At 37.3% G+C, this 17,255-nt stretch overlaps 1 pseudogene; it reads left to right on the forward strand.

Moving 5' to 3' along the window:
* Positions 1–14: 14 nt before the first annotated feature.
* Positions 15–5,399, forward strand: LOC132620483 (cytochrome P450 CYP72A219-like; annotated as a pseudogene).
* Positions 5,400–17,255: the final 11,856 nt, after the last annotated feature.

A 17,255-nucleotide genomic window follows, 5' to 3' on the forward strand; every position in this document is an offset into this window, starting at 1 on the left:
AATAATGAGCGAAAATGGACACTGTTCAAATCATAGTAATATCATCTTGTGCTGCCAAAGTAATTACTCTATTGGTGTGTCTATGGAGAGTTCTGAACTGGGTTTGGTTCAGACCAAAGAAGGTGGAGAAGTTACTGAGAAAACAAGGTCTAAAAGGAACTCCTACAGGATACTGTATGGAGACATCAAAGAGATTTTTGGGATGATTAAGGAAGCTAACTCAAAATCCACGAGTCTTTCTCATGATATAGCACCAAGATTGGTACCTTTCTTTCTTGAGACCATCAAGAAACATGGTATGTTTTTACAAATTTCTCATTCAGTTCCTTTACTGATAGCAACTTAATTGACTGAATAATTTGAATACTCTTTCTTTTATGAATTTTTCCAGCTGAGTTAGACAAAGAGTGATTCAACTGTTGTGTCTTATTTGATGAAATTGGATTATATAATAGCGTAAGCTTGTACTTAAATATTCACTTTAAACCCCTCAACTTTGTTTGTTGGCACTAAACTTAAAAGACTAAAGAAGATTAAAACATGCATGATTTACACTGAACTCTGACCTTATGCCTAGAAGCATTTTGCAGGGTATGGTTTGATTAACTTTTCCAGAAATAAAACAAGTTAAAGCTTCTGTTTGGTCTAGATTATCTGTTAGGATCGGGAGTCCAGGATAGTGCGGAATAAGCAGTCAATTAAAGACAATAACAAAGACAACAGGAGATAAAGATTTAACGTGATTCGGTCAACTTGACCTACATCCACAACCAAAAGAGGAGCAAATTTACTAACACCAACAGATACAATAAGAGTACAAAACAACCAAAGAGAGTACAAAATTAGAGTATTACTCTAATATCCCAAAAACCCAAAAGGTTAACCTCACAAGATCACTCCAAGAATGGGTTCACACAAGTGTTTCCCAACACAACTCTCTTACAAAATAATACTCTAAAAGAAGAGAAGAAGACAAAGAGAAAGAGAAGCTCTTCTATTGTTTTTGGTGTGTCTTCAACTATGGGAAGCTCTTCTATTTATAGCAAGAAGTACTTGGTCTCCAAGTTTGATGCCATGGGTAATGTCATGAACAAATGTATCCACCACACATATTAAAACTTGGTGCCCAAGTTCATTGCTAATAGGCTTATGCCTATATCAAAATGAAGGCCATATTACAAATCTCCACCTTGGCCTAATTTTGAGTGATATAGTAATTTTGCTCCACCTTTTTCAAAATGCCCCAAGGGGCAAATTTCACAATTTCATGATGTCAGAATCAGACGGATCTCCGTCTGATGTCGAAACAGTAGCAACACCTGTAACAGCAGATCCCAACAACGTATACAACATCCCAAACTTACTTGCCTTCATAACCACAAGAGCACCTCAGGAGACTTCAAGAACTCCACCTTCATCTGTGTATTTACACCCAAGAGATTCTAGAGTGCCCAAAGAGATGAGATTTTTCTTCAACTCAGGAACATATCTAACATTGGTGAGAGTTCTCACCACACCATCGTGCATTTTGATTCGGACTGCTCCTTTTCCAATAATTTTGCAGGCAGCATTATTGCCCATCAAAACAACTCCACCTTCAATAGAATCATATGTAGAAAACATGTCCTTATTGGGACACATATGATGCGAACAACCCGAATCTAAAATCCACTCATTGTTAGAACTAAAATTATTTTCAGCTACTTAGAATATAGCTCATTCAATCTCATCAGCTGCAACACTTGCTTCAACAATGTCAGAATCCCCGTGCTCATTTTTCTTTTCTTTTTCTTTTTTCAACTTAGGACACTCAAACTTAATGTGGCCCCTTTTATGACAATAATGACACACTAAATTGTTGTATCTGGACTTTGCATCAGATTTATTCCTAACAAATAAACCAGCCCCTGATTTCCACTACCTTCCCCAGTAATATCTCTATCTATCTGATCTTTAGATTTCAGCATAGATTTGATTTTTCTATAAGAGATAATTTTTTTCCCATAAAGTATAGTATCTCTAAAATGCTTAAAGGATTGGGGTAGGGAACATATTAACAAAACGGCTTGATCCTCTTCCTCAATCTTCACATCTGTATTACTCAAATCCATAAGAATGGAATCAAAGGCGTCAAGATGTGAGAGTATGGAAGTACTTTCATCCATGCGAAACGTGCAAAGCTTCTGCTTCAAGTAGAGTCTGTTCTCTACTGTCCTTTTCATATACAGGCCTTTCATCTTTTCCCACATGCCTTTAGCAGTGGTTTCCGAAGCTACTTCACGCAATACATTATCAGAGAGATTTAGTATAATACTAGATCTCGCCCTTTTATCAAGGCTAGCAAACTCCTCGTCCGTCATTTTTTATGATTTGTTCTCCTTTCCTTGCAACGCCATATCTGGATCATCCTAAACCAGGATAGCTTCCATTTTCAGCTGCCACATACCGAAGTTTGCACTTCGGTCAAATTTCTCAACATAAATCTTCGTTATCGTCATAATGACTACTAGAACAAGACCCGAACTAACTAGGATCTGATACCAATTTGTTAGGATCAGGAGTCCGGGATAGTGCGGAATTAGACAAAGCATTCAATTAAAGACAATAACAAAGATAATAGGAGACAAAGATTTAACATGGTTCGGTCAACTTGACCTACATCCACAACCAAAAGAGGAGCAAATTTACTGACACCAACGGATACAAAAAGAGTACAAAACAACCAAAGAGAGTACAAAATTAGAGTAATTAAATACTCTAATATCCCCAAAACCCCAAAAGGATAACCTCACAAGATCACTCGAAGAATAGGTTCACACAAGTGTTTCCCAACACAACTCTCTTACAAAATAATACTCTAAAAGAAGAGAAGAAGACAGAGAAAGAGAAGCTCTTCTATTGTTTTTGGTGTGTCTTCAACTATGGAAAGCTCTTCTATTTATAGCAAGAAGTACTTGGTCTCCAATTTTAATGCCATGGGTAATGTCATGAATAATGTATCCACCACACATATTAAAACTTGGTGCCCCAGTTCATTGCTAATAGGCTTATGCCTATATCAAAATGAATGCCATATTACATTATGAAAATAGATTATTTTGTTCAAATAAAGGATATCTGATAATTCTTAAATAATCATGTTTTAATTCTCTTGAAAGAACAGTTTGTCATTAGCATTACAATTTGACTTTTTTGGTTCAGTAATCACCGGATGGTTTTTACTAATGAAACTGATTTAAGGAGAAGAACAAATTATACAGCTAAGTTATCCAAATTAAATCGGGCCTTATTCTACTTGTGAATGCTGTCAGTTTTCTTTGTAAGATTAGGTTTAGGAACATGTGATTTGAAGAAGTTGCATGGTGTGTTCTTGTTTCCTAATCTATTTATCTTTCAAAAGCCATGTTAGTTTCATTTTATATGTCGAATAGATATCTATTTTCAATTTGGAGTAGTTAAAAGGGAAACATATGCAGGGAAAAAAATCCTTTATATGGTTCGGTCCAGAACCGCTGGTGTTTATCATGGACCCTGAACTTATAAAGGAAGTATTCACCAAAAACTTTCTATATCAAAAGCCTCATACAAGTCCATTAACCAAGTTTCTGTTACAAGGACTGATAACCCATGAGGAAGACAGATGGGCCAAACATAGAAAAATCATCAATCCTGTTTTCCATCTAAAGATGCTAAAGGTTTGCAACTGCAATGATTCTGTTTGAGTTGTCTTTTTCTGTTTTATTTTCATTTGAAAATCAACTTAATTGTGATTCTTTCTTCATGTATTTGTTCGGAACAATGCATCTTGTGTTTCAGAATACAAAGTTTATTACAGGAAGTGTCCCTTCATTGAGTTTTTTCTCTTAACCATTTCTTAAACAGCATATGGTTCCAGCTTTTTGTTTGAGCTGCACTGAGATGCTGTGCAAATGGGAAGACATTGTTTCAGTTTAGGGCTCGCATGAGATAGATGTATGGCCTCACCTTCAACAACTGACTAGCGATGCAATCTCTCGGACAGCTTTTGGCAGTAGCTATGAAGAAGGTAGAAGGATACTTGAACTTCAGAAGGAACAAGCTCAGTATTTTATAGAAGCTGTGCAGTCGGTTTATATCCCAGGATGGAGGTAAAATGATTTTTTTCTACTATAGTCATAGTACTCCTATTCAAAGTTCATTGGGAAGTGCAACATAATTCTCACTCTCATGTTCGATAATTTATTGATGCATATTGCTTTTCCTTTTTTGATTTCTTGTATATTAAACTATTTCATAGGTTTTTGCCAACAAAGAGGAACACAAGAATGAAGGAAATTGAAAAGGATGTTCAGACCTCAATTAGAGGTATTATTGATAAAAGAGTGAAGGCAATGAAAGGAGGAGAGGCGAATAATGAGGATCTACTTGGCATATTGCTGGAATCATTTTAAGGAAATCGAACATCATGGAAACAAGGATTTGGAATGAGCATTGAAGAAGTCATTCAAGAATGCAACTTATTCTATTTTGCTGGCCAAGGGACTACATCAGCATTGCTCGTATGGACTCTAATTTTGTTGAGTAGACATCAAGATTGGCAGGCATGGGCCAGAGAAGAGGTGTGGCAAGTATTTGGGAGTCAGAAACCAGATTTTGATGGATTGAATCATTTGAAAGTTGTAAGTAATATTGCTAGTTGGTTCAACTGCTCAGCGTGGATTGTCTGGTTGTTTTTGCTACTAGGTGGTGCTTAAATTTGACAAGATTGCATTTTAGTTCTAGTGTTTGATACTGGACTATATGTACTTAAAACTCTAGATCCCATTAAAGACAACTCATTCTCCCAAGAAGGGGGGATGAAATGTAGATTTCTCATTTGCAGACTGGTTGCGAGCTGAATGAGTACTTCACTGTGAATAGTTTGGGCACAAAACTTCTGTCAAGTCTTTTTTTCATACTATCTATATCTGATGGAGGAGAACTTTTTGACGCAGGTGACAATGATCTTGTACGAGTCTTCAAGGCTATACCCCCCAGTAATGTCAATTACCCGGCGGCCTAATGAAGACACTGTATTAGGAGATGTATCTCTACCAGCAGGTGTGCTACTCTCCTTACCAGCGGTCCTATTACATCACGATGAAGAGATATGGGGTGAAAATGCAAAGAAATTCAATCCTAAGAGATTCAGAGATGGAGTCTCAAGTGCAACAAAGGGTTGAGTCGCATTTTTTCCATTCACCTGGGGTCCCAGAATATGCATCGGACAAAATTTTGCCATGTTAGAAGCAAAGATGGCTTTGGCTATGATCCTACAACGCTTCTCCCTCGAACTATCTCCATCTTATGTGCATGATCCTTAGTCCATAATAACGACGCAACCTCAATATGGTGCTCCACTTATTCTGCACAAAATATAGTTTGTGGTGAAAGAGTTTGGAATATATATGTTGTTACTTCCCAAACATATATGTCTTGTCATTGCTCTCTTGTTTATTTCTTGAAGTAATCCAGTAATTTTCCTCGTTTTGATAAGTAAAGCAATTGATTGATAAGAAACTGTACCAAGTGGGTGCAAATATGTACAAGCCAAAATGCAGAGTTCAAGACTTTTGTAACCCAAAAAAAAATTTTTGGAACCAAAATAACCCATAAAAAAAAAAAAAACCTAAATAGGCTTCACGCACAGATTATGTGCGTAAAAGGACCAAAGTGTAGTTTTACACTAAAGTTCTTTTACGCACATAATCTGTGCGTAAAAGAGGTCGGGTCCCCCACCCGAGTCTTTATTCTTTGGAAATCAAACTGAAAATTAAGCTTTTTTCCATACTTTGACTGAAAATTAGTCACGTTTCAAAACACCGGAATATAAATATTTTATATAGAACTTAATATATTTTTTAGCGTACAATAATGTGGGCTCATTACATCAGGTATACATATATGTTTGGATCATCGTTTTAGGGGTTGTAAAGTGCTCCGAAGTAAGTTTGGAAACTTGTTATCTTTAAGTTTTTTTTGGTACTTTGACCCAAGATTAGTCACGTTTCAAAACGTCAGAATATAAATATTTTATATAGAACTTAATATTTTTTTTAGCGTACAATAATGTCGTCTCATTACATCAAGTATACATATATGTTTGGATCGTCGTTTTAGGGGTTGTAAAGTGCTCCGAAGTAAGTTTGGAAACTTGTTATCTTTAAGTTTAATTGTCATATTTTATAGGGTTTTAATTAATCTAGGACGTCGCATGAGTTATTAATAATCGACATTAAATACTAAAATAACTAATTATCATTAAAAAAAATACCCAAAAATATATATAATATTAACATAAAATGTACATTTTATTTACAAATACACAATCTCCTAACGCCTAAGGCCAACCCCACCACCCTCACTATCATCAGGACCCTCTCTCCTCCTCTTAAAGACAGGATGATCTATGCCATGATCATCCTTTCTTCCCTTCTTCAGGCCCTGGGTGAAAATATGCTTCCTGTGGGAGACAGCGGCGGTCTCCACCTGAGTAGCCTCTGTAGATGCCTCAGGAGATGACTCAATCGGAGGAGACTGGACCACAGGAGTAGAAGAATGAACCTGAAATAACATATAAACAATTTAATTTTTCATAAACTAAACATGAAATAACATATAAACAATTATTTAATAAATTATTTCTTTGTAAAAAAACAAACCTGTGTGTCGACGGCCTCCTGAGATGGCTGGTCAGAGGGCTCCTTAGCTGGCTCCTCAACTGTCTCCTGAGCGCTACCCAGAGCTGTAGCTGGAGGTGGAGACGGGTCAATCTGGACGGGCGGAGACGGGCCCACAGGCGCAGAAGAATGAACCTATAATACATGTAAATAATTTAGTTTAGATTAATAAAATAATTAATTAATACATTATTTTGTTGTAAAAAAAACAAACTTGTGTGTCGACGGACTCCTGAGATGGCATGTGAGAGGGCCCTTAAGCGGCCTGCGGAGCCGGAGATGCAGATGGTGCCGAAGGCCCGGTTGTAGAACGGAGAAAGTAGTCATCGAAAATAATATCCAAGTCCTCATATCCGCCTCCCATATATAGATCACCAACTGGCACCTGCGGAAATGATGACCACAGATCATAATGTGAGAACATCTCTGGCGTATATCCAGGTCTCTGTGAAGTCGACGGCCTAGAATAAGAAGGGGTATCTGTAGCCGACGGAGCCTGACGGGACATATCGTCAGGCTCATCTACTAGACCTCTGCCAGCCCGACCACCTCCGCCAGCCAGATCACCTCTGCCAGCCCGACCACCTCTGCTAGCCCGCCCACCTCTATCAGCCCTACCACCCTCAGGAACACCCTCTGGTACATCCTCATCGACACGATGCCACTCCTGTGCCTGTGTTATACCAGTGTCGGTAAGATGAACTATCCATGCCGCATATGTCGCTATCCCGGGGTCGGTGGACTCCGTAAGGGGAATGCTCTCATGGTGTATCATCAGAGTCATCTGTAGCTGCATATATTTACAAATTTTAAGAATTGAATAAATTCATAAACTAATACATAATAAGATGACGATTGAATAAATTTACCAGCGCCTCGTACGCTCCTGAGAGTGATGCATATCCTCGGCCATCAGGACGCGGCGTCGAGGGGTTGGCAACTAAGGAGTGAGTGATATGCATGTACCAAGTCATGTACTCATGGACCGGAGTGTCATGTCCGACCACCGCTAGAGTCGTCATCCTCTCGTTCCATGCATTGACTTCCTGGTGCATAGATTTCCTTTTCCAAGCTCAATCTAAGTAAATGGGTGAGTCCTAGGGTTAGCTAATCCCTTTGGAAACATTCAAGAACGAGATTAATTAAATCAACAAAGACCCACTTCAATAGCAATAAAAATCATTCAATACATAACCAAAACAAGAGTTTCATTCAACACTTTAATCATAGAATATTTCCATAAACGAGATTCAAGTGAAGAAAATAAATACTACACACTTAGATATACAATACAAAACAAGGAATTGAAGAAAGGTTTAAGAATTATCTCATTAAAGTGCTCCAATCTTCTCTTCCAATTGTGTAGGTGAAACCCTAGCCTCCAAAACTTGCAAAATGACCAAAGATAGAAAATGTTTTGCCCTAGCCTCTCTTTTGTAGCTCCCCCCAATTTTTCCAAGTCCAAAAAATGTCAAAATCTGCCCCCATATTTCTGTTTTTGCAATTCTGCCCGTTTTTGCAAAACTGTCCACTTTTTGACAGTTTTGCAAATCTGTCCCGTTTTTGCAAAACTGTCCAGTTTTGACAGTTTTGCAAAAATGTCCAGTTTGACCTCTTTTTTGACTTTCTTTTCACTTGGTATCTTCCGATCACTCATTTCAGCTACTTGGCTTGTTTTGCTCTATTTTGTTCCATTTTGGTCCATTTTGATCCATTTTGCTCTTTTATGCTCTTCGGGCATCTTTTCCTACAAAACAACATAGAAACACAAAAAGTAACAACAAAAGTGCTTAAGGAGTCACAAAAGCTTAAGGAATTAGCGTCGAATATCGCGTAATTTCACGACTCATCAACACCCCCAACTTAAAGTCTTTGCTTGTCCTCAAGCAAACTAAAACCAAAATCTCAATGAGGATCCATTTTAAGCACAAAAGCATGACTTTGGTTGGTACCAACAATTAGGCTACAAGCATGTGAAGCTTCAACCAAATAACTCCCTCATTCAAAATACAATTTCAAGAATGCAATAGAGATTTAAAATAATCAAGCAACAACACTCAAGTCTCAATAAGTGACTCAAAACCACTAGTTTGCTAGATATGCTCACTTGACTCAACTTGGAATTTTTGAACATCACCACTCTATCGTAATCCATATGCCCTCACAAGAAAGAAAGTCCCAAAATCACAATATTCACAGCAACGACACAAGGGACAAATACACAAAAGTCGCTCACACTCAACAAAGAAGTTCTAGTGCTAACAAATATCACACCATAAGCTTGCCTTTATTTTCGTTTATCACTAACTCAAGAACATTTAGTTGGAGATCACATAGGGACTTTTTAAGCTTGTAATGTAGGCTTAGGGAAGGGTAGGATAAGTATTTGGGATACAAGTGACTACGCCCTCCTTGAACACTACACAAAACCTTTCGTCCACTTTCCTCTTCATTTCAAAACAACACTCCTTCCTTTGCATACTAGTTTCCCCAATTATTCCAACTTCCTTTATAAAGTTCCAAAATATAATGTGCTAGCACATGCCACCCCCAACTATAAATGTTGCAGTGTCCTCGCTGCACATAATCAAAACAAAACATAAAAATAGAAAAGGAAAGAAATTTTTTTTTTTTTTTTTTTTTTTTACTCACTGGCACGACCTGCGACCCCACATGCGAATCGCAGGTCTGACCTGCGAGTCGCAGGTGATGTCACCTGCCAAATTTTTTTTTTTTTTTTTTTTTTTTTTTTTTTTTTTTTTACAAAGATGCATTTTTTTTGCACAAAAAAGTTTGCAACCTTTTTGTATTTTTCAATTTTTCTTCCTTTCTTTTGACTTTTTCACAACACCAACCTTCACCACTCTCAAGCAACACTAACACCCCCAACTTAGGCTTTTGGCCTCAAATTCACAATTTCATGTTCAAGGAGGGAAACGTTCAAAAGAGAGACTTTTCATCAAACATGGTAAAGGCTTGTAATGTGGCAATCAAAGAAAAGGTCATAAGCTCAAATGGGGTTACTAGTGATATTATTTATGCAATGGTAGGCTAGAAAGGCTAAAGAGGTTTTTTTTTTTTTTTTTTCACAAAGATAGCCCAAGGTCATCTCTCCAACCAACATAATCAAAATTAGCATTGAACGACTAACCGGGCAAGTTCTAGATGATAAAAGTAAACACAAGATTTATTCAACAAACACTCACACACATGGCATATGAACTATTCAAGGTGGATCAATTTCACTTCCCAAGCAAGAACAACTAGTTCAGTATCTCATAATCCAAAGTCAATACACTAGTAGGTAGAGAGTCACAAAATGAGCCAAAAAGTTGTCACAAAGATCATTCTTTCCTATGCACCTTGCTTTTTAACTTTCACAACAATTTGGAGAGGTATTCACATTTCAATTTCACATGCAAGAGACTAACTCTATTAGTACCAAACAAGCCAAGAGTTTTCACATTTTTCCTCAAAGGAGAACCTACGCCTAAACTTACAAGACTAATGAAAGAAGATAAAATAATAAGAGTGACTAATCCACAACATGTCAAAAGAACAAAATTTTTAAAAATTTTGAGCAAGTTTCAAAATATAATGCGCTACTACGTGCCACCCCCAACTATAAACATTGCAGTGTCCTCGCTGCACATAATCGAAACAAAACATAAAAATAGAAAAGGAAGAAAAAAAAAAAAAAAATTTTTTTTTTTTTTTTTTTTTACTGGCATGACATGCGACCCCACATGCGATTCGCATGTATGACATGCGATTCGCATGTATGACATGCGATTCGCATGTATGACATGCGAGTCGCATGTGATGTCACCAGAGAATTTTTTTTTTTTTTTTTTTTTTTTTTTTTTTTTTTTTTTTTTTTTTTTTTTTTTTTAGTGTCTGTCACCACATGCGACGCAACATGCGATTCGCATGTATGACATGCGAATCGCATGTTGTGACACCAGAAAATATTTTTTTTGCAGCTTTTACTGGTTTTGGGGGCTGTCCGGGTATCCGATATGCTCAAAATAACTCCAAAAGTTCTGAAACTTTGCAGATTAGTCAAAAACCATAAACTAAACTATTCTAAAAAATAAAATTTCAAAAACGATTAAAAACTTTTAAAACGATGGGTTACCTCCCACCAAGCGCTTGATTTAACGTCGCGGCACGACGGTTACCTTTACCACTTTTCCTTCCATTTGGAAGATATGAATTTGCGCCCCAACTTTGAATCAAGATCATGATGACGCTCATGGGGCGGTGGCAGAAAAACGAGGAGGCCAACTCTCGAGTGTCGCATTTTGCACTTCTTGGCCCGTAAGTGAGGCATGTCATTTTGTTTTCTTGGCATAGCAAACTTCAAAATGAAAACGCTTTGATCTTCATCTCCAAAATTCTCCATAGGCTCGGTTAGTTCAACTTCCGTTTCACTAACCAAGCATAATGTTGAAAAATGGTTGGAATGAGGTCCAACGCGCTCAAATTCCAAATTTGCATGAATTTTGACATCCTCACCCAAAAATGAACTAGAGTCTTCAAAAACCATTTTATGAACTCTTTTATGCAACTCTAGTATCATTTCTTCAACTTCGGCATCATTCACTATTTTTGGGTTGGTAGGTTGGCAATTCGCCATTAGCTCATCAAAATCAATCTTGACCTCTTCTACATTGGAAACCAACTCAAAATTATAATCCATGGCCCTTTGATATTGAGCATTACATGCTTCAATCTTTGCATTCAATTCGGCCTCCAATTTCCGGATATCAATTTCAAGTAGCTCCAATTCTTGACTTTGCTCAACATGTACTTTTAGAAATTCTTCCATCATCCATGAAATGCCTTCACGGTGATTTCCATAGGCTTCAAGTTGTTGAGCTTGATTCATTAGCCAATCTTGGCTCAAAATTTCCATTTTGTCAAGATTTTCTTCATTGTGAGAGTCATTCAAAGCTTGTAAAAATCCACCCTTGGAGACATTCATGTTTTGGCCACTTTCTTGCCTACTTTCAACACCCTCAAGTTGTTGAGCATTATGAGTATGAACCAATGATTTCATTTGATTCTCCAAGATGTGAATAACTTTGTCATTGCAATTAATTGCTTGCCTCAAGTCATCAAGTGGTTGCCTCAAGTCCTTAACCGCTAAGTCCTGTTTTTCAACTTTTTCAAGGATGGTCTCCAACATGAGCATTATCTTCTCATTTTGAGCATTTGAGGCTTCTTCCATTTCCATATCCCTACTATCATCAAAATCAAAACTAGAATAGTCATAGTGGGGGTTCGGGGAAGGGAAGGACAAATAATCACAATTATCCCAATGACCATTTTGACCACCACACCTATCACATATACTCCACTCATAGGTTTGGGATTGTGCGCACAATCCGCCCCCGGGAGAATTCAAACAATTTTGCCATGAGTGTGGTCCTCCACAATAAAGACAAGGGTCATCAAAGTATGCATAACTACCATCCGACCAATTTTCATTATATGATGCCATTGTTTTTTTTTTTTTTTTTTTTTTTTTAGAACTGGACAGTTTCTGCAAAAATAAAAAACTGGACAGTTTCTGCAGAAGCAAAAACTGGACAGTTTTTCAGAACTGGACAATTTTGCAATTCTGCAAAACTGGTCAGTTTTTTTTTTTTTTTTTTTTTTATATAAAAATAAAATCAAGCAAAGAAAACAACTACACTAATATTTACGAATTTTGACCAAAGCAAGCAAGCTTAAATCCCAAACTAACCTAAATACGCCAAATTGTTCCCCGGCAACGGCGCCATTTTTGATAACGTCCAAATACACTCCTCAAAGAGAAAGTGTACACGGTCGTATGCAATATATTTACCCAACTATGAGTCGGGGTCGATCCCACAGGGAACAATATGCTAGGCGATTAAGAAAGTAAGGAACTTTCACCAACTACGCTAAAGCCAAACGATGGATAATATTTTGGGTTTTTGAGAAAATTATGACTAATGCGGAAATGTAAACTAACCTAGAAAGCAAGTAAAATGATCAATGGCCACAAGTTTGGATACAAAGGAAATTACACTCAAGTAACGATCCAATGTATTTCACGATTTTACAACTAAGAATGGGTTTATGTCAATAGATAATGATATCTAAAATCTCATTGAAAGTCTTCCAACCAAATCAATGAATTTCACTCTAAGCTTTTCCAAGCCTTAGAGTGTGATATTAGGCACAATCAATTTAACCTCAAGTAACTATCCTCTTCCGAGCTCAAGTTATTAGATGAGTTTAATGACCCAAATTCTTGTTAATTAATCTTTCCCAACCTAGATTTCCTTTTCCAAGCTCAATCTAAGTAAATGGGTGAGTCCTAGGGTTAGCTAATCCCTTTGGAAACATTCAAGAACGAGATTAATTAAATCAACAAAGACCCACTTCAATAGCAATAAAAATCATTCAATACATAAGCAAAACAAGAGTTTCATTCAACACTTTAATCATAGAATATTTCCATAAACGAGATTCAAGTGAAGAAAATAAATACTACACACTTAGATATACAATACAAAACAAGGAATTGAAGAAAGGTTTAAGAATTATCTCATTAAAGTGCTCCAATCTTCTCTTCCAATTGTGTAGGTGAAACCCTAGCCTCCAAAACTTGCAAAATGACCAAAGATAGAAAATGTTTTGCCCTAGCCTCTCTTTTGTAGCTCCCCCCAATTTTTCCAAGTCCAAAAAATGTCAAAATCTGCCCCCATATTTCTGTTTTTGCAATTCTGCCCGTTTTTGCAAAACTGTCCACTTTTTGACAGTTTTGCAAATCTGTCCCGTTTTTGCAAAACTGTCCAGTTTTGACAGTTTTGCAAAAATGTCCAGTTTGACCTCTTTTTTGACTTTCTTTTCACTTGGTATCTTCCGATCACTCATTTCAGCTACTTGGCTTGTTTTGCTCTATTTTGTTCCATTTTGGTCCATTTTGATCCATTTTGCTCTTTTATGCTCTTCGGGCATCTTTTCCTACAAAACAACATAGAAACACAAAAAGTAACAACAAAAGTGCTTAAGGAGTCACAAAAGCTTAAGGAATTAGCGTCGAATATCGCGTAATTTCACGACTCATCAATACGCGCCCGCCATGCCGCACTGTCGATCGAACGCTCGTCCCTGGTGTAGTGGTAGTGCTCCCAATCTGTAGCCGCGGGTATGTTCTGCATATGCCCAAATTGCCGTAATACACGGTCGGGTGCGTGATGCTCAACGATGTCCATATGGATCAATGGACACCGTGCAGTTCACATGTGCTCACCAGCCTTACAAAACGCCGGCATCTGACCCAAAATCTGATCATACGGCGTCCATATGAAAGCCTATAAGAGGAATTCAACTAGTTAACAATAAAAGACAAACCAAAATAACAAACTACTGTTAAATCAAAAAAACTTACCTCGGGGGCCATCATGCGGTCTAACGGATCCCTAAATGGGAGAATGACATGGTGCGTCTCCATACCTCTGGTACGGCCTCGCGACTATCTCCGCGCGTATGGCATATCCTCAGTAACATAGTCATCAGGAAGGGTGAGCAGCTATGGGCTGAAAAGGTTTCAACCTAGTCCACACCCATATCTGTCATAGTCATCAAAAAAATTATTTATCAGTCATCGTTTCGAAAAAATATATTTAGTGTTTTATCTACACACACTTAAATATATTACCTGAAGAAGAGGGCTAAATGCAGCGACCTCAACCCTCTAGCCCATAGAGGCTCGATCAAATCCTCTGTACATGTATGCCAGGACAGCGGCGCCCCAACTATAACATCTCAGCTGCTCTAGGTCCTCAATAAAGAGCAGATACCTAATGCTCATATCCGCACCCGACGTGTTCGGGAACATGATGCCCCCGAATATGATGAGAAGATATAAGCGAGCACGTCGGTCAACATCAGCCTGTGCTGTCGCCTCGCCAATAGGATGCTGTAGATCTACGAGGCGCAAGTGAGCATGGAGGGAAGACCACAATAACCGACTCCGTCCACGCATATCCCGCTGTAGAGGCTCGAAACCAGTGAGCCTAGCCATCTCCTGGCGATACGGCAGCATCTCTGGAGGCTGCACTCTATACAATGCCTATCCATCAATCTGTAGACCATAAATCACCTCGACATCCTGCAGGGTGATGGTAACCTCGCCAATGCGGAGATGAAATGTATGGGTCTCCGGTCGCCAGCGCTCAATCATAGCTGTCACTAGAGCCCTATCGTGCACTAGCCGACCAACCTCGATGCACCGGTAGATACCGCCCCGACGTAGTATATCTATGACACGGGGATGTGGGGGAACAGCCTGTAGAATATCCCATGCTGACTCCCCCAAACGGGTACGGACCACTCTACTAGAGGATACTGGTGCTTCCCATACATACTGGGACCTATGCTTATGCGGTAGATAAAGTACCTCTCTGTTGTCGAAGGGTCCCGGCTCCATGGTAGTGTCCTATCTATTTTAGGCATTTTAAATTAATCATTAATAAATGAAGTAAGGGTTAAAGTGGTATATTTTTTACGCATTTTAAATTAATCATTATTTTTTTAATTAATCTCTAATACGTAGTATTAGTTATGTAATCTTTACCGAGAAATTATACAAAGGATTGAATCCTAAAATAACGATTTTCAATTTCTTATTAGCAAATAAATAAATAAACAATAACTCACTAATCAAATAGTAAAAAATTAATTAGCATATAATTATTAAATAAAGTGAGAAACTAACTAATCAAATAATTAACAAATAAACAATTGGCTTAATAAAAACTAAATAAATAGTTAGCTAGTCTAACAATTGAAATAACTAATCTAACAATTACCAAATACTAAATAAGCAACTAATAAACAATTAACAAATTAACAACAACTAAACAAATTTAAAAAAATGAAAAAATGGGCTGAAAACAGCCCATTTGCGCACAAAAAAAGTGCGTAAAATTTATTTTTTTGTCCAATGCTTAGGTTAATAAATTAACAATTAACAACAAATGAAGAAAACAAATTGAAAAAAAATGAAAAACGGGCTGAAAACAGCCCTTTTACGCACAAAAAAAGTGCGTAAAAGTATTTTTTTTTTGTCCACATAATAATGCTTAGGTTAATAATGTAATAAAAAAATCGTAGTGAAATACCTAGATTGAAGCTTTAATTTTGAGTTTTTGAATTGAATTATACGCCACTTTATTGCGAAGAAACTTATTCCTAGACTTCAATATACCACTTTTGGGTTGGAAATCAACAAGAAAACGATGTTTTTGATCACGTGGATCCTCGGAAAGGGACCTTTAATGGCTGATTTTTTTTTTCTTTTCAAATTCGGGGGGACCGGTGGGGAAGATGACTGGCCCGATATATTTGCCTCTTTTACGCACAGATTATGTGCGTAAAAGAACTTTAGTGTAAAACTACACTTTGGTCCTTTTACGCGCATAATTTGTGCGTGAAGCCTATTTAGTTTTTTTTTTTTTTTTAATGGGTTATTTGGTTCCAAAAATTTATTTTGGGGTTACAAAAGTCTTGGGCTCCAAAATGCAAGGCCCTTTTAAAATGTAGGAAACTGTCCGTGACATGTACTTTTGACATTTTTGGAACTTTTATTTTTATTTTTATAATAATAAGCACTGCCCTTCCTTCGAAACACCTTTGATTCCTTTCTAGCCAAATTACCCAAAGAAAAGAAGGCAAGACAGGATGGTACTAGACATCTAGACCTAAAGGTGTCAACCGGTTCCGTGTAACCGGTTTTAACCGGTAACCGGACCGGTTAAACCGGAACCGGAACCGGAACCGGTATGACCGGTTAACCGGTCCGGTTCCAAATTTTTTTTAACCGGAACCGGACCGGTTAAACCGGTTAAAATTAAAAAAAAATAAAAAAAAAAGTAAAGAGCCGTTGGGCCTCGCCTCGGTAATGGACCGTTGGCAATGGTCCATTTGCAAAAATGGTCGTTGCCAAACGGTCATTTTCTTAATTTTTGGCCCCCAAATTATTTTTTTTTAACACTTTAACCCCTCCCCCACCCCTATATAAACCCTTCTTCATTTTCATTTCAATTCACTCTTCTTCATCTTTCTCTCAAATCTCAATCTCTCAATTATAGTTACTTTGCAATAATTAGCCACAAAGTCTTATTATAGTTTCAACTTTCAATTATTAATTTTGCAATTATAATATTGTTGGTGGAGTTGGTGATTTTGCAACAATCCAAAGTAGCTTTGCTGGATTTGCAATTCTAGCCGCCTTCGCTTTGTTGGAAATTAATCCGGCAATTTGGTACCTTCGTTCCAACTCTGTCTTTAATTTTTGCAATTTAATTCTAGCAATTTATTTTTCGAAATTTAATTTACGCAATTTAATTCTAGCAATTTATTTTTTGAAATTTAATTTACGCAATTTAATTCTAGCAATTTAATTTGTTGTAATTTATTTTCTTGTGATTTATTTGATTGTGATTTAAATTATTTCTATTTAATAATGTCAAAGAGATTAAGACGTGGTGCCGGTAGTAGTAGTCGTACTGTTAG

The sequence above is a fragment of the Lycium barbarum genome, chromosome 11 (genome assembly GCF_019175385.1).
Source record: "Lycium barbarum isolate Lr01 chromosome 11, ASM1917538v2, whole genome shotgun sequence".
Lineage (NCBI taxonomy): Eukaryota > Viridiplantae > Streptophyta > Magnoliopsida > Solanales > Solanaceae > Lycium > Lycium barbarum.